The sequence below is a fragment of the Neopsephotus bourkii genome, unplaced genomic scaffold (genome assembly GCF_033783945.1).
Source record: "Neopsephotus bourkii isolate Nb327-2 ecotype Australia unplaced genomic scaffold, CSIRO-AGI_Nbou_v1 NB_1760, whole genome shotgun sequence".
Taxonomy (NCBI): Eukaryota; Metazoa; Chordata; class Aves; order Psittaciformes; family Psittacidae; genus Neopsephotus; species Neopsephotus bourkii.
The window spans coordinates 2,297,316-2,315,891 of record NW_026902234.1 but is presented as its reverse complement, the minus strand read 5'-3'; positions in this window follow the sequence as shown (position 1 = coordinate 2,315,891).

The following is an 18,576-nucleotide window of genomic DNA, read 5'->3' as shown; positions in this document are numbered from 1 at the left end:
CAGTGCCTCCTCGGGAGTCATGGAGCTGTGAATATCAGTAAACAGGGACAGCATCAGAAAGGCATTTCTGTTTCTTCCCCAAGACTGATGGGGAGGAATATCTTGAGTATTGTCTCTTCCTGTGGGATGTCCAAAATAAAACAGCTGCACCCCAGCAGCACTTGTGGGAGCTCATGCTGTGTCCCTTCTTCTTGAATGCCACTATTTGATCATTCCAATTAGCTCAATTCAGTGTGCAAGAAATATGTGGAAATCCCTTCTTCCTAAAAGAGCATAAATGTTTTCAAATAATTTGACAATTAAAAAAAAATCTAAATGCTTTCTTTCACTTTAAGTGATGAGGAAACGAAGTTTGGGAGTATAACAGAGTCATATTCAGTGAATCAAAACTTCGGGGATATGATTTTTCAGGATGCCTAGTTTTACAGTCCTGGTGGAATTTCTCCTTTTAATTAAAATAAAATAATTTTTAGAATGTATTACATGCATCTTGAATAAGAACTACTCTAGGATCTTGCAAAATTAAATATGAAATCATTATCCTAAGTCAAGAGAGAGGTTAGCTTTCCATTGTGAATCTTAAATGTGATATCCTTCCTCATCTTCTTTTAATTGATGGCAAACAGTTCTTGTGTTGTACATGTTGTACCCATTGGCGTATTCCAGTTGGTGGTAAGCTGAAAGACTTCACCTTAAAGTGGAAAATAAGGAATTCAGGCCTGAAAAAGCTGCACTGCTTCCTGAGATATTGTTGTCATTGTAGTATTATAATTTAGACTAAAAAAGCATGAGTAGAACAGTTGCTATTTCCTTGCCGTTGTGAACCTATATGTATTTTCTGTTTTATACCTGTGCTAACACATCAGCTTAGCATGGAAAGAGCTAGCAATTTGTACATTTATTAGTCACGCTGCTCTGCCTCATGTTTTTACTGGAGCTAAATCCGTGGACCATGTCATTGTTAGATTCATTCTCTCATTTGAAGAACTGGAGCTCATGAGAGCGTGACTCTAGAACCAATTATGAGTGATAACACTGCTGAATTTTCTAGTACCATTTGTTGCTTTAGTGATATGCTTTTTCTTGAGGATTACCTAAATAAGGATAAAAACGTGTTTTTAAAAATGTATTGAATATATTAGCTAAGAAGTTTTAGTGCTTAAACCAGGCAGGGATAACTGAACCTTGTGTCATTGGGTGATTGACGTTGACTCTGGTGTTTAAAATGCACCTTCAAGGAAAGACCAGGCTCTAAGTACTGTAGTGCTAATATATTTGCAAAAGGTTTTGTTGTGTTTTGTTTTTATAATTTTTAAGGAACCAAGATCTTATTTTGTGATTCATAAAAGTAATATTTCTTGAAATCCACAGTAAAACCATCCATCCAGTCATTAAAAAAGACATACAAGTTGCAGTAGTTGCAAAACTGATAAGAAGTCATGGAGCTAGCAGTGAGCTATATATCCAAACAGGAATAAACATATCAAGCTTATTCCTGTTACTGGACTCCAGGGTAAAAAAGGGAAAGAGAAGTGATGTATTACATGCTACTCAAAGTTGACCTCTATTCTCACCACATAAGGTAAGATCTATAGGACTCACTTTCCAGCCTTGGAATCCGAGAGATGATGTTATGCAATGAAGATAGCCTGAGAAAGTTGGGGCTGTTCAGCCTGGAGAAGAGAAGGTTGTGTGGAGACCTCATAGCAGCCTTCCAGTATCTGAAGGAGGCCTATAGGGATGCTGGGGATGGACTCTTCATTAGGGACTGTAGTGATAGGACAAGGGGTAACGAGTTAAAACTTAAACAGGGCAAGTTTAGATTGGATATAAGGAGGAAATTCTTTCCTGTCAGGGTGGTGAGGCACTGGGAATAGGTTGCCCAAGGAGGTTGTGAATGCTCCATCCCTGGCAGTGTTCAAGGCCAGGTTGGACGAGGCCTTGGGCGAGATGGTTTAGAGCGAGGTGTCCCTGCCCATGGCAGGGGGGTTGGAACTTGATGATCTTAAGGTCCTTTCCAACCCTAACTATTTTATGATTCTATGATTCTATGAACTATGCCGTGTCACACTTGCTTTCAGTGTCATGGGATTTTCTGAAGGAAAACTTACCTTAATTTGTTCCAAGTTTGTTTGTTTTTTATTTTTTTTTAATAAATTGTCTTATTCTACTTTTTTTTAATAACATTGCACTGACCAAATACAATGCAATTCCTCCTCTTTTTTTTTTTGTTGATGAGAGATTGTTATTGTAATACAAATTATCTTTATACTGTAACTTAATGGTTAAAAGTTTTAAAAAGGATTTATCCCAGAAATAGCTATAGTCAAAGACACAGAAATTGCTTTACTGAAGATGAAATAGTTGCCTCATTCATCCAATTATATTATACTACTCATCATAGAAGCATTATATAATTAATAGGCTGAATTTTTCATCTCTATCATGTTGATACTAAACTCAAAATGTAGTCTTCCTGCATTTTGATTTTTTTCCATTGTGTTGTAAAATTGATTGCTCACTACTACTAAAAAGTAATCTCTTACCATGAATATTTCCAGTTATTGTAAGCTTATATTTTATTACTTGAATGTGAAAGCAATTTACAAAGATATTATTATTTTTTATTCTGCCCGGGTTTGAAGTTGGAGTTGTCCTTCTCCTAGGATGGTTGCCTGAAGGCTAGTGAGCCCATCCTGCCCATGGACACACTTTGTCTGACCCTTCATTTGAGAGCTGACTGGCATGGGAGACCCTACCGGAAGCATAAGCCACCACCAGCATAACTCCCAACTTCACAAGGGCACGCAAGCTCGTGTAGCCCTGTAAGGCCATCCATCTAAGAGAAGGATACTCTAATTAAACCTACGACCTGAGGACTTTTATTAATATCTGCCAGTTGTTTTTCACTTCTGTAGTAGGGGTATGTATTAATTACACCTAGTTATGACTCTAGAGATACGTCCGTAGTTAGAAAGCCATGAGAACATCAGACGTATCATATACGTCTGCACTTGGAGCTTGGACACCTGAGTGGGTGTGGAGGAAGAGGAAGGATAACACCCCCATGTTGTTTCATTACATACAGATAGCCACAACTCACACTTAAACATATGCTCTTGCCTTTAGCTTGGTAGTCTTTTTCCCCATGCAGCTCAGTGTCGCTCTTCATCACGTATCATGAAAGCTGTTGAAAAGCATAGAGGTTGTTGCAACAGGAAGGTTTCTCCACCTAAGTACCATCTGCTCATGAGTGCTTGAAGTTGAATCCACCAGTTGAACTTCTTGGAGGCAGCAGAAACAAGGCACAGGAACATGATCAGAAGGAGCTCCTTGATGCTTCTGCTTCTTTCTGGTCCTTTGGTGAAACCATACCATCCTCCTGGCTGAAGCAATACAGGAGGCTGCCTGCCTTTGGTTGTTTAAAAATACTATGTTTGGTCTTAGAAGTTGCCATAATCAAAGCAAATGCCTGAGTAGCATTATTTCATTTTAAGAAAGAATCTACACTGCCTCTTTATTGGGGAGAGTTTTAAGACATGAAGTGGGTGTTTGATAGTGGCAGGGAGAGCAATAAGACTTTACCTATCAAATTCAAACAGAATGACTCTTAATGAGGTCTTTCTCTTGTCTTGCCTTGCCTTGCCTTGCCTTCGCAAGAGAGTTGTCAGGTATTAGGTGCTGATACCAATGCAGCTCATGGCTCCTTGTGCTTGCTGTTTCTTCTGAAGTTAGGTCAAGAAGAAAATGGAAAGCGTTTGCCGCTCATTTAGTGTGTTCTGTTCTCACTGGCCCTGTCGTTAAAGGGGAAAAAAAGCAAATTGGATGTCAACCACAGAACTCCGCTTTGAAGAACAGAAGAATGCTGGCCCAGCTGGGCCATTCCCCTATGAAAGGAGGTTGCAGAAGAGAGGAGGAGGAGAAAATTAACTTGTTAGTGCAAAATCCAGGCTTGACTCCATGCCTTGCTGTTACTTACTTTGTTTCCCTTTATGCAGTCTGCTCAGACAGCATTAAGATTTCTAATAGTAGTTGCTACAGTGGGACTAAGTGACTCTAAGACTGCAGCTCATTATTTAACCTCTCCTTGTGGGAAGGATAAAATCCCTGTGTTTCAGAAGGCTGTAGTGCTGAGTGAGTACACTGAGAGGCAATGCTGAGGTGCTCGTAGCTGTGAAGATTGCAGAAGCACCATGCCTGTGCTGTGTCTATGCTAGCTGGGTGTGCTGGGATGCTTTTCTCTCAGTACTTTCAAGGCTTGTTTTGCAATATTTATCATGATGATCTGGTGAATACAACCCCTTGGGAACAATGAAGGTGTCATAGACAGGACTCACACCAAGCTACCATTAGGGACAATGCTCAAGGGACAAAGTATCTTAGCATGGTGAACTCTGGATGAGGACACTCAGTGTGAGTACAGATAGCGCTCATGAATTTAAAAAAGCTTTGAGCTTTCACTTCAACCGGGCAGTCTCCTGAGTGCTTATCAGCTCTGAAATTCAGAATAGAGAGTGAGCCTGTTACAATCCCAGCATATATACTTCTATTCCTAGTTTCTGGACTTCGAACATGCTGAAGCAGAACATAAAGTCGAACATGACCAAGCTATCTTGAAAGCTAGGTGTGATTGGGATTCTGCAGATAACACAGCCACCTCACATAAATCTTCAGAGGTTGCTCTTTTCACAACATAACTGGGAAAGTCTGCCTAGGGCTTTTTCTCCAGGAGCTGCTAATTATGATAGAAGAGTGGAGAAACATTTAGTCCCTATTTCACACCATGTTTCAGAAATGCAGCATTTTACCCTTACACTTGACTTTCCTCATGACGTTGCTTTGGTTTTCTTCTTGTCTGTGATTAGAGGGGGCTATTATCACTCTATTTCTCTCTGGCCCTTTGGTGAAGTTACTCCTGCTCTAAGAAGTAGTAAAACATGCCGTTTCTTACTCTCTTGTCGCCAGCTTACAGTGCTTGGTCTTTATAAAGCTCCTAGAATCAAAGGAAACACTGGAATATCTCTTGTTTCAGTGTAAAAAAGAGTTGACCCTGCCTAGCTGGTGGAAAATGCTTGAAAATGCAAATAAGGTATGCATGATAATGGCACAGAAAGCAGAAAGATTCCCGAGGCTGTTTTTTGAGCCTCACTTTTTTGGTGCTAACTTAAAGATTTTGACTGCTTCTCAGAAGTGCTATTGCCAGTATGCTAAATTTGAACGCACACCCAAACACATGCATATATATACACTTCTTTGGGGCTCAGTTACTCAGCCTCCTTCTTGGTGCAGGGCTCTTTAGCAATCGTTCTGCTTGCTTTAAACTCCATTTTTTGCCTAGCAGATGCATGGTGATTGCTTCACAGCAAGAGAAGTTAGTTTTGCCTGTGCAAAAGCATGTATTTACTGCTGCTTTCTTAATTGCTTTGTTCAGTTTTCTTTTCCTTGTGGATCAGATTTTCCCCTGTATCAGTGTGACAGGGCTTCCTGACCTATTCTGTGGCAGCTCCATCTCTGTGGTCTGAAACAAACAAGGCTGTGGCTCTGTCTGTCCCAGCTTTCCCTCTCAGTGCTGTGAGCTGGGTGTTTACTATTCTGAGTAAACTGGTGATTCATATGAATGTGCTCAACTATGTGGGAAGAGTCACAGAGGAGTAATATGAAAACGAAGTTTCTTTATTCCAAAGAATCTTTTGCAAGGTTTTACTTTGATTTTTTTTGGAAATCTTTGATTTCCTTCTTCAAATCACAAACAGAAAGCCAGATGGGTTTATTTTTATTTCTAATGTTATTTTCCCAGATAAAAGTTATGTGTAATTTCAGGTAAAAGTAGGGAAGAAAATAAAAAATGGGCTCTTGGACTGGCCCCTATTTCACTATTTATTCCCTTCACATCCTCTCTCTTCCCAGTGTCTCCAAGATCTTCCTTTCCCCTCCATTTCTCTGCCTCTCTGGAAGTCCCTCACTTGCTTCCCATCTGCTCCTTCCCAGCTTTGAGCATTTCACCCCACCTTGTGGTGTTTGCCTTGTTGCAGACCTCTCGCAGTAGCTTCTCCGAGGATATTTCTGGCTTTCTTGAGACATCTTCAGGTCTTAGCTTGGGTTTTGATAAACACAGAAGGAAAGTTTGTCTTATGTGATCATATCTTCAAGTCACAAAGCTCAGGGGCTAACTGGGGCCAGTCATTCTGAACTCCCTTCCCTTGAAAACTCTTATTTAAAATTCATGCTTTGCCTGTATCCTGCACAAGACCAGAGCCTCATGAGCAACACCTTACACAATGAACCCAACCAGCATAGGAAAGAGGTGGATAGGGACAGGGACAAAGAATTGTTCTGGATATATTACCTATATACATATCTGGATGAAACATCTGCTAGGAAAGGTTGTATTCCTCTAGGGCTGGTAGCAGCACACTGCTGCAGTCCTCCTCTGGGAAACCTGTGGGGGATTGCCTGCTTCTTTCTCCTTGGCATCAGGGAGCATCTGCCACTTGCTTCTGCCCTCAGGGGGCAGGGGATGACATCTATGTTGAGTCTGGGGTGCAGAGCATGATCATGCTCAGCTGTGGGAGGGAGTGCAGAGTAGCATTCACCCATGTGGCACACACACAATCTGCCATTGCTTCCTCTTCTGCCTCTGTGATTAACAGCCCAGCAAATGGCTCCAGCTTCACACCCTGAGTTTTGTAAGGCATTATTTAATTTTGCAGAGGGAACTATATAAATTACTTGTTGAGTTATGCACTCGGTAAGGCCATCTCTTCTCTTTGAACGGTGTATTTAGTTTGGACCATATTTCCTTGGGCAGCAGGCACATGCAGAAGAGGTGAAGAAACATGATTCCTGGAAATACTTTAATGGGGTGATGTTAGCAAGGTTCTCAGGGAGGAGATGCTGAGGTGTGGGAGCTCTGGATCAGATATCCCTGCTGGGTTTCTAATGGGGGAGGTGAACCTTGCTGTGGGAGGACAGGGAATGCAGGGACTTCCAGAGACTAAGGGCTGGCCAATGAAGCCTCTGTGTTGGGAACAAGAGAGCTTGAGCTGAGGGCAAATTTGGGCTTAGTTGCTGGTACCACTTGTGTTCCTGCAGTGGAGCACATTCAGGCGCACTGCATTATCTGCTTGTTCTAGCTGAAGGTGAGTGCTTCTTGCACCACATATTTCCATGCCAGAAGAAGCAGCCCAGTTTGGTGAGCAGCCCAGTTTCCCTGCAGCAAGATGTGCTTAAATAAAACAGTAAGCTGGGAGATAGAGCTTTTGCAAAATCACCCAACCACCGCCATACTGTCAGAGGTCTACTGACCATAATGAAAGTCCTATAGTGTCTGATCCCACATTCATGCATTTTTAACTTCATAGCAATATTCTGGAGAGGTGTATGGCTCATGGCTCAAAGAGGCCAAGGAAGTGCACAGCTTGCCAATTGCAGGCCCAGTGCTTCCCTTGAAGCAGCAGCTTGTGTTTTCCCTAATGTAAAGCTCTTTTTTCATTTATTTTTTTTTCCCCTTTTCTGGTGGGGGCGGGGGGTAGGCGATATTTTAAAGTTAGTGCAATAGTGTGCCGTTTATGTGGGATCAGACCTGCCCCGCATTCTGGCTGAAGAACACCCTGATGCCTGGAGTAACACAGCCCTTGCACCAGTTACTGCTGGCAATTCTGCAAGGAATTCCACTTTCAGATAAGCCCTATTGTAAATATAATATAAGGAGGAGCAGTGGGGAAATCAGAGGAGTGGTGGGTGGGAGTGAGATGAAGGATCGAAATGCTTGGGGAGACACAGATACGATCTCGGTTTGCTGGCAACTGCATGCCAGTATTCCATGCCCTCCTTCACCCCTCCACTCCGCAACCTTTAGCACTTGGAAAAGCAATAAAAAACTAGCTACAAACCTGCTGAATTTCATCAATTGCTCATTGATACAGTCAGACAGGCAATTATTGTATCGGCTTAATTGTGCCTATCTTGAATGTATGGAGTGCAGGTACTGAGCCCTGCGGGTGGTGAAGAGCTGTCCACCTCTGCTGGCCGGGGATGAGAAGGGAGGATGGGGGGGAGGGAGAGATGCAGGGATGCAGGGATGCAGGGGTGCTGTGCACCCCGAGAACCGAGTTTTCTTCTCAGAGACTTTCCCAGCAGATGTCACTGTTCACCCATCAAAGAAAACCGCTCCCAGGCAGTAAAGGGCCCCTGGAAGAAGCCACCGCAGGCTATTACTCAAAACCGACCCAGGCCGCCACAGAACAGCGTTTGCACTGGGGAGTAAGAGTGAGAGCCGTTTATTTTTGTAAAGGTGGCAGAGGATGGAAATCTGCTGAAAAACCCGTAAGAGAGTGTCACTGCAGGAGCTGTGTCTGCAGCAGCCCCCCCAGCCCCGCACCACTGTACCTGGCACACAGCTTTAGGGTGGGTCACGGGTAGATGGGCACCTCTGAGGGGCGGAATAGGTTTAGCTGGTCTCACTAATGTTCCTGCACTGCAGGGTTTAGCAGGATTCAATCACGAGTAAGAATTTGGTGATTTAATCATGACATAATTTTGTGAGATTAAATCATGACTAGCCCTGCCCACGCTTTATTTATTCAATATATAGGTCCTTATGATGTTATGTAGATACAAAATTCATATTAAATAGCAGAGGAGCTGAACATTTTTTCTCCCAGTACATAAATTAGCCATGAGCAATTTGAAACTAGGCAATTTCTATGAGAAGCAAGTTACATCCTTATTCTCTTTTAGAGATTTTCAGGGATAGTCTTCTGTCTAGAGAAAGGCTATAGGCGGGCTTTATTTTCCATATGGTATGGCAGAGCTCTGCCTGGCACGCAACTGAAGTATCACTGCAGAGATATGCAGATACTACAATAAAGAAGCTCAGGCACCAGAGTGACAGGAGAGCAGAAATGCTGCACTGCACACAGGAGATAATGGGTAGCCGGGGATCTTGCTGGCCTAATGATGGGGATATAAATAGGATAATGGGTATGTCCAAAGTGGGACATCAGCAATGTCCACAGTTGTGTAGTTGCAAATTTTATTCTTGGTGATTTTGCATTTTAAAACAGATGAGAAAGTGTGCATGAAGAGAAAAGTAATCATCTTACTGCTCATAACATGCTGACACTGGTAGGGGCATGCAGCGCAGACCAAGAAAAGGCAAAGCTGTACACTACCCTGCTTATCTCAGCCCCCCAGGGCACTCCACTCCTAACGTTACAAAATACCTTGAAGAAGGGCTTCTCCACCTGAAAGGATGTTTGTTTTTTTTTCTGCTCCAAAATCCTGCTTTTCCTGCCAGCCTAACCTCACTTGTTGGCTCATCCCACTAACACACTTGTGCTTTCATAACCACAGCAGGCTCTGGCTGAGAAGTTTAGACTATTTCCATAGTTGTCCTTTGGGAAATCTGATGCTGAATTTCCCATCTTGATCCGATTGAGTTTCCAGACTGAATTATTCATAGGCATTTAGCTTTGTGCCAGCATTGTTGTCTTTTGGGGCGAGGAACTCCTCTGCCCTCCGGCAGGCGTTTCTAGGAAAGCAATCACATCCCCCTCTGCCTGTCCTCCACAGGGTAAACAACCTGGGCTCCCTGGGTCTCTGCTTGTTGTGCTGGATCCCCACCACAGGCCCTCCTGGCAGCCCTGCATAGGTTTTGGGTGTTTTGTGTTCCTCCTTGTGAAGAGGGGGAGGCAGAAGCAGGGTGCTGTGCTGGGTGAGGCTCACCAGCACCATGTACATTAGTTTTACTCTGTTTTTTTACTCCTTCTGGGAGCTCATGTTGGGAAAGTTTGAGCTGTTGCTGATCTCTGAAAGCAAGTGTCTATATTCAAATTGAAGGCCATTGCTAAAATATTCCCTGAGATTGCTCCAAACGTGATTTCCTTAAGGAGCCTCACCAGTGATTTCCTCTTACCCTGAGAGCTCTCCTGATGGAGGCACTTCAGCGTCCTCTCCAAGCTGTGTTTCATGACTTGGCACGTCCTGACAGAAACTTGATTTCTGACATTATGAAACACCAGTGAGGGTGACTGTGTGGAAGACACGATGTGCGAAACATGGGTGGGCTGAACCCATTGCTGTTTTTTCCATTGTTCAATATAAAAACAATTGGTTTAAACAAAAGAGTTGTTGGGTACATAAATCCTGCATAGCCCCTGTTAACCTGTGGGGCTTTTCTGCTACAGGCTCTGACCTTCCCTCTAACTCATACCGTGTTTCCATTAACTTTGTCAGGAGGGGGAAGAGTTTGTTAGAGAAAATATTTGAGGCAGATCATTTTGGGGACAGGGAGGAGATACTCATGAGATGCTTCCAAAGGAGAAGGAGCCAAAGAGGAGCAAGAGGCTGGATCCCTGAAAGGTGATGAAAGGAGAAGCAGGGTGATATCTTGGGTGGACTCAGGCTCCAGGGTGACTCCCCTCCTGCATGTGCCTCTCTGGATAGTGGGACCACTGGCAATGCCAGGCATGTGTGGGAGCAAAGAGCCAGAGTCAGGGTACATGTCAGCAGCCTGGGCGAGCCACTCCAAAGCTCTTCTTCTCAGAAGGTGGCTGGGTATTTTCCTAAGGCTCAGAAGTGAGGAGGTACTCCCTCTTCATCCCGAGTCTTTTCCTGCCTGAAATCAGATTGCCACACTTGCCAGCTCTCAGCTGAGCCGAGAGCCGTTATAGATTGCCCCTCATCAAGCAAAATGCTTGTCTGGCAGAGTTAGAGAAGACGTATTCTGTTCCTTGGGTTTTGCTGTGACTAAAATCCATTGTAGTAAATAGATCAGACTCTGGAGTGCACCTTCTTTAGGAGAGGAATTTGTCAGTGTCAGATGTGAATTAAACTCAATGCTGACCTGGAGTGAGAGGCAAAGCTCAGCATCTCCACATCATGCTGGTGCAGTGTGTGCTCCTTTAGCAGCACTGTGAAGAGCTTAGCTCCCCAAAGAAGCCAAACTGATTTGTTATTAGGCACCATTGCCCCAGAATCACCCAAAGTAGAGCAACATAAACATGGGTATTAGCAATGTCATCGGATTGGAAATTAATAGCATCAGACTGAAGGTATAGCATGGGCTTCAGCTCCAAAGTTTAGTGATTTGTAGTTAGGCGTGTACCTGTGGACACCTATCTGTGAACCAGGTGTTCAAGCCCCCTTCTGCTCAGTGGAGTTCAAGGGCTTTCTTGAGTCACCTCAGAACAGGTATCTGAGACACCTTCACTGGCAGATATGGCACACACAGGACCAGTAGGATACTCTGGTCCTTCTGGAGTGGCAGCTGAAGTCATCTCAAGCGGTCCTGGCTGGCAGTGGCACTAATGCCACCCTGACTAACATTTAGGCACATGGGTGGAGGAGTCTCACCCACAGTGTAATCAAAATACAATTAAACTGCTTCATCTTGAAAAGCTCTTTCTGGATACCTACGTGATTAAACCAAGTGGGTTTAACTGTTCCAAAGCACTGCAGGCTCTGTTAGTGAGTTAGACTAGAAACAGCCTGGCAGCTCACACCTGGGGCTCCTGTGCATTCTCACGCCTTTACCTCAAAATGACTCAAGGGGAAGGTTTTGGTACTAGGAAATGGATGTAAAAGAAGTGTTTAAGCTGTTACTGATGGAAAGCTTATGCTTTACTAAATTATATTATTTTGTGAAAAATGCTGCTTCCTCACAGCAAAATGCAGATTTTTGTTGTCAAAAAGCAGGTTCTAGAAAATGATCACACAACCAGGGTACAAGGATTTCTTCATGTGTGGTGCTGGGCTGTCTTGTGGAATGAATCATAGCTGGCTGCTCACACCATAGCAGGAGCAAGAGGCTGTTGGATCAGTGCTGTCAGGAAACAGCAATAGTCACAGCCAGGCTTTCAGAAGAAATCTTGTGTTTTGTCTGTAAATTTAACGTCTCCATGGAAATGCCCATAAACCCTTTTAATTTCTTTACATTTTGATTAAGAAAAGTGTATGTTTTCTGTCCAGAAATGACAGGGACTGCCATTCTGGGAGAGGCAAGTACTCCAGCTCAGAGGTGTTCAGCAAAGAGCAGAAGGCAGGAGTGATGATGTGTTTCAGATGTCAGCAGTCACAGCATTTGACCTGGAGTTAGAGAAGGGGTTTATGAACACCAGGAGGAGGGGGAAGCCCAGAGGTTAGCCTCTCAGGGGAGGCAAGACATCACCTTTTAGAGGGTGGGTCTAAGCAGAGCTAAAATGAACTAAGGGGGGAGAAATAGCCTTTGAGATGCTTGGAAAAGTGAATGACAGAGTTCCTGAAGTAACTTCCTGCTAGAATATGCACTTTTTATTTTTTTTTTTAAGCTATAGATGTGAAGGAGACCAAGAAAATCAAGACAAAGCTACAAAATGATGAACTCTGCCTGCCAAACCTCCGTTATTAAGCTTTATCTTCTTTACTGCCTGCCTCAATGAAGTATTTGTGAAGCACAGCTAAGACTACTACTGCCTCAGTCTGGTGGAAATAGCCCAATGTGCTCAGCAGTTGCTAAGAAAAAATGGGCATACAGGCAGACCTCCTGATTGCATTAGCCTTGTTTCCTTCAGTGCACAGGCTAATAGCAAACCTGTAACATTGCCATGAATAGATGGCCCCCACTGAGCCTTCCAGTGGACTATACTGTGCCTTGTGGATGCTGAGAAGTCAAACCAGGTCACAGTCTCCCGAGGTAATAGCTTAAAAGTCTTTTTTACAAATGGTGTGGAGAGGCAGAGAAAGGTCATGCATTGTTCAGGGGCAGATTGAGGGAATTAATGTTCCTTGCTCTCCCGCTGTGAGCGCTGTGTCGTAGAACAAGAAGTATTTTGGTTGTGTGATGCTCAGTTTTACAAACACCCATGAGTAGACCAAAGTAATCAGGAATGGAGGCTTACCTAAAATACTTAAAAGTGCATAGTGTTGCTACTAAAAGTTTGCTTTTAAAAATGTTCTCAGCAGTGAGACAAAAGTCTTGCCCAGCATTTAACACCTGCAGATAACAACAGCTGAATGATCTCAGAAATGATGCAAGCAACATTCTAATGAAGCAAACTCAATTTAATTTTCTCCCCATCCTTTCCCCCAGCTAGAAACTCAGTGCTAATAGAAAAGCCTATCTGTGTTTATTTTCAAAAGTGGAGATGCTGGCAGCACAATTTACACCAAATGAAGGAAATGGAACTGAAGATACAGCTTCTCTGACGTAATGGCTTTATACCCTTCCTTGGTGCTATTAAAAGACTGTGCAGTAAAAATGTGGACTGACTTACTAAAAATGTGGTATTTATTAGGCTTTGGTTTTTTTCTTTTTCAATCCAGGGGAATCCACACTCACACAGTTCCACACCACTCTATGTAAAGAATTTGATCACAAAAGTTGGTTAATTCAATGCATGGCAGTAAAAAGCAGTGATTTGACCCTTTCAAAACTGCAGTAACATGGAATTCGCCTGCAATCTGTCTTCCAAAGACAAGGGCAAACTTTACTTTCCAGTGTAGGCTCTGGAGTGCAATGTATGTATCAGGATACACACATGTATCAGATAAGAATCATAGAACCACAGAATGGTTTGTGTTGGAGGGGACCTTAAAGACAATCTAGTTCCAACCCCACTGCCACAGGATAATTCTTCTGGCAGAAAACCTAGGCTTACTCTAATGCTTATGGGACTATTGAACCAAAAGGCTAAGTTCTTCTGGGTAACTCTTCTTCCAGAACTTCTTTCTGACACCCCTGCTAGTGAGGAACATTTCTTAACATATGAAGTACCAGACCTGAGAACAAACTTTAAGATAGAGAAGCTTAATATTTCAAATTAGTTTCTAAACTTCTTAACAAGCCCATATGGCAAAGGTGGTCACGAAATGACTGCCGTAGCTTGGACACACTCCAGCAGGACTCAGTGAACTTTAAGGAACTGGAAATTCAGTTGTGCATGGTCCAAAGCAGAGAAAACTGCCCTGCATCTCTTTAAAGAGTAAAAATGACTGTTTTCCTTGACAGGTTTTGATGGCACACTGACCGTGTACACTGACCACAATGGCCGTGGCCACCCTGCACATTCAAGAATAACATGGGCATTACTTGCCAATACTGGGGAATTGCAGCTTATTATTTCTGCTTACTGCTTGAGCTAGCTTGGAGCTTTCCAGCCAGCCCATCCCACAGCTTTGTTTTCATTTGCTTTGTTTTCTTTTGTTCACATAAGTGTAAGATTTCTCCTTTGCTTAGAACAGCCTTTTAAGCTCTCTGAATGGGTCCATCTGATCCTGTCCCTCCAAACCACTTTGTGTTTTGTCCTCCAGATCATGTTACAATTGAGCAGAGCGGATGTTCATACATACACGCTGTGGGCCAGATTCTGTCATGTTTCTCAGTTGGAGGCAGTCATAATTCAAGTTTTGGTGACAGGTGTTGCCTTAGAAATGCAGGGTCACAATATGGACTTCCAGTATTTGTTGTTTCCCATTTAGCTCTCTTACCAGTAAAAGGAAAATCACTCATAGGTCCTTGTTGTCAAACACCCTCTAAATCTATGTGATGATGTTTTCATTTACTTTTTATTTACTAGTTAAAAATGCCACTGCTGTGATTTATGTCTTGCAGTGCTCACCAGCAGCCTTTAAATATATCATAGATAAGATTTATCAACATCTTCAATAATACCTTATTGGGAAGCAAGGTTTTATGTGAAAAATTAGGAATTACACCAATCTCTGTCGCATCAAGCAAAAGCCTCTCACTAACGGATTTTGCACCCAGACATATTTACCACTTTAGTTTGTAAATGATTATCATGTTTCTTAATGGGGCAATGTTAATTAAAAAAAATAGACATGAATAACTTTCCAGAATATGACTTAATAGGACTGAATGCCTTGTTCCAGTATCCACGACTTTGTCAGCTATTACCAGGCATCTATTCAGCTTTGAGAGGGCCACAAAAGACAAATGATTAAGAAGACTTCTAAGGATTAGCTTCCAGTGTGTGAATGTCATAGCAATGCAGCCTGCCCTCAGTCCGGTGCCCTCAATTTGAGCTGCTGCGTTTCCTCTAGCCATCAACAGTCAGTGTGTAAAAAGGGTATTCTTAAGCATGAACCGGTTTTGTTTGTTGTTTTTTGTTTGGTTTTGTTTGTTTGGGGGAAGGGGTGTGATTTTGTGCAATTTTAATTTCAATTTATTTTTATTTTACAAAGTTTTATATTTACAGGATTTTACTTCTGTTTTTTAAATTTAAAGATCTTCAGTGCTTAATAATGGTTGGACTCAATAACCTTAAAGGTCTCTTCCAACCTAAATGATTCTGTGATTCTATGTAATTTCTTTGCTCATTACAAAGCCGAGTATTAGCCAAGTTTGAAGAAGAGTAGCTATAATTTAAGACTCTTATGCTTTCATTTGTTAGTCATCAAGATGAAATTAAGCATGAGAAAAAAATGACTCAGAGGACTGGCTCTGACTTTGCAAACCTTAAAATTAGGTACTGGAGTGAAATGGACTCCATGGGTAGCACCACTGCCCTGCTAGACCGTTCCTGTCACCAATGGAAAGTGATAGGCAAACCTGAAATGGAAATAGCCAAGATAAGTTCGCAATGGTTTCACAGAATCACAGAATGGTTTGGGTTGGAAGAGACCTTAAAGATTATGTAGTTCCAACCCCCTGCCGTGGGCAGGGACACCTTCCACTTGACCAGGTTGCTCCACACCCAGTCCAGTCTGGCCTTGAACACTGCCGGGGATGGGGCAGCCACAGCTTCTCTGGGCAACCTGTGCCAGTGCCTCGCCACCCTCACAGGGAAGAATTTCTTCCTTGTATGTAATCTGAATCTTCCCTCTGTCAGTTTTAAGACATTGCCCCTTGTATTATCACTACTTGCTCTTATATATAAAGGCTTTCAGAAGTGTCCCTTTGGTGGCTACAGTGGGACCTGGGCATCTTGTGTTTCTGGCATGACTGTGCTGTGCGAGATGAAGCCATGCCTTGCTCGTCATGGTTTTCAGGCCCTGTTCAGCCTTTATTCCTTGTTGTTGGGACTCCATCTGGCTCCAGCTATGCTTTGCTATCTAGAAAATAGTGCCAGTCTTTGCTAAGTCTATGCCAAGACCAAAGTCCTCAGTGCTTACTATGTCTGAGAGGAGATATTTCCCCCCTTTCCAAGAAAAAAACCTGGGTTGTCATATCTGCAGGTTCCCAGTGCAAAATCACACCAGAGCAGAAGTAGTGCTCCTGAGGTCCTGTCTGGCAAGCTGGCTACAGTCAATGCACAGCATCTGATTGCCTTTACACCTCATTGAGCTTTGCAGAGTGAAAAAAGTAATCAGTGACAGTTTTTAGGGTGTAAGACTTCCCATATCCTTTGTCCACCAGGGCATTCTTCCCAAAATGAAAGTGTCATCAACTCTAAGTTTTGCATAAAGAAATGACAGCAAAACAATCCACCTATATTTTTGAGTGTACTACATGCGCCAAGATGAACTATTATCCACGGACTAGTAAAAGGTCTTTTTAAACTTCCCTGTGTCCATGACAGAGCATATATAAGTCTCAGCTATGGATCTTGTTCTTTATTGCCTAAATTGCAAATTAATTAATATGGTGGTAGAAGGCGAAGCACCTATGAAGTTGGATTAGTTGTAAGAGTATGAATGTCTGTAGTAGCCTTGTTAATGGAACAGGCAGGGTTATTTGGGGGCTTCTTACATTTGGTTTGTTTGTTGGGTTTTTTTTCCTTTTCTTTTGTAATATAAAAAATCAGATTCTTTCAGCTGTTATTTACTGGGTCTGGCTGGGATGAAGTTAGCTTTCTTCACAGCAGCTTGTATGGTGCTGGGCTTTGCATTTGTGGCTTAAACAGTATTGATAAGATACCAGAGTGTTGGCTACTGCTGAGCAATGACTGCACAGCACCAAAGCTGTCTCTCCAAACCTGTCATCCAAAAAAGGCCAGTAGGCTGGGAGCGGGCAAGAGGCTGGGAGAGACAGCTGGCCAAAGGGATGTATCATACAACATTGTACCCAGCCATAAAAGCTGAGGGAAAGGGAGAAAATGAAGAGACATTGTGGTTATGACATTTGTCTTCCCAAGCTATTGCTACACATACTGAGGCCCTACTTCCTAGGGAATGACTGGACACCTGCCATCTAATGAGAAACAGCAAACACATTTTTCTTTCTATTCTGTTTCTGTGCACAGCTTTTGCTTTTCTGACTGAACTATCTTTATCTCAACCAATGAGCTTTTCCTTCTTTTTATTTCTCCCCCTGCCTTGCTATGGAGGGGGAGTGAGAGAGCATCTGGGTGGGTGTCTGGTAGCTAGCCAAGGTGAACCCATCACATCTTATCAGCACAGCACTCTGCCAACAACTTCAAAAGCTCCCTGCCTTGTGTGACTTTCTGACTGAGTGTTCGGGATTTTTAACAACTGTGTTGCCAGTGATGAGTAAACCCAGGTTAGGTTCTGCTGTAAACTACTCTGGGCTTCAGCAGGGGCCATGATGACAGTGAGAGTAGGGTGGGCCTTAAAAGGGATAGGGGAGAGAAAGCAAAACCAAAGGCAAAAAATGCTGCTTGTGATTAAAAGCAACAGTGAATGAATGCAGAAGAACTTTTTCTATTCTAAACCAGTGCTGGTTACTCTGCATCTCCATCTGCGCCAGACCCCCAGCTGAAGCCGAACAGCTTGAGGGCTGCCGGCTTGCCCAGCTGCCCATGCCAGTGTTGGACAGCTGGTAGGTGCTACTGTGCCAGCACTATCCCTGACCAAGATAGATTCTCCTCACCCAGGAACCAGAAAGCAGAGCAGAGCCTTCCAGGAGAGGGTTGGAGGAACACAGCCTCAAGCTGGGTATTAATGACACGGTCTATGAATAACCTGAGAACAAGATCCTTGTAGGGTTTTGCTGTTATATTTTTTTCCTTTCTTAGTTTTCACAAAACCGCCGTGACTCACCTGAAAATGTTCCTCCTCCAACAGCAGTCGTGCTTGGCATGAGAAAGCTGGCCTTTTCTGTATCCCTTTCCAGGAAAAGGCCAAAGGTAGCTAGAATTGGGTAGGTGAGCCTGTGCCCATCAGGTTTTCCTGTTTGATATTTCAAATGTTAGATAAGGAATACTCAACACTGATTAATAAGCCAGTAGACATCATTCTTTTATGTTACTTCTGCAGACAGCAAGCCATCCTTCATCATTGGTTGGACTAACAAGGCTGTTTAGGCAGCTAACAATACCACTGGGTGCCTTTTAGGATTTATTGAGATTCCTGAACAGGATGGTATCCTGTGTGCTCTGCGCCCAGACCACAGCTACAAAAGGCTGTGCTGCAGGACCTGATCCCACAGGAGAGTTTTGCTCCAGAGGAGCCAGAGCTGCTGCAAGCACCTCTGCTCGGGCAGGACATGAGGTTGTTTAGCACTGCAGGCAAAAGTCACGCATTTGGATGCTTGGCTCAGCTGAGGGCAGTGCTGGCTGGTGAACCTGTGCTTCTTCACTGTGTCCTTATTTGACTGATGTAAGGCTGGGGGTCCTGCCTGCCTCACATACCATAAACCCAGTCTGGCTCCACAACTTAGGGCAAGAGATTCTGTGT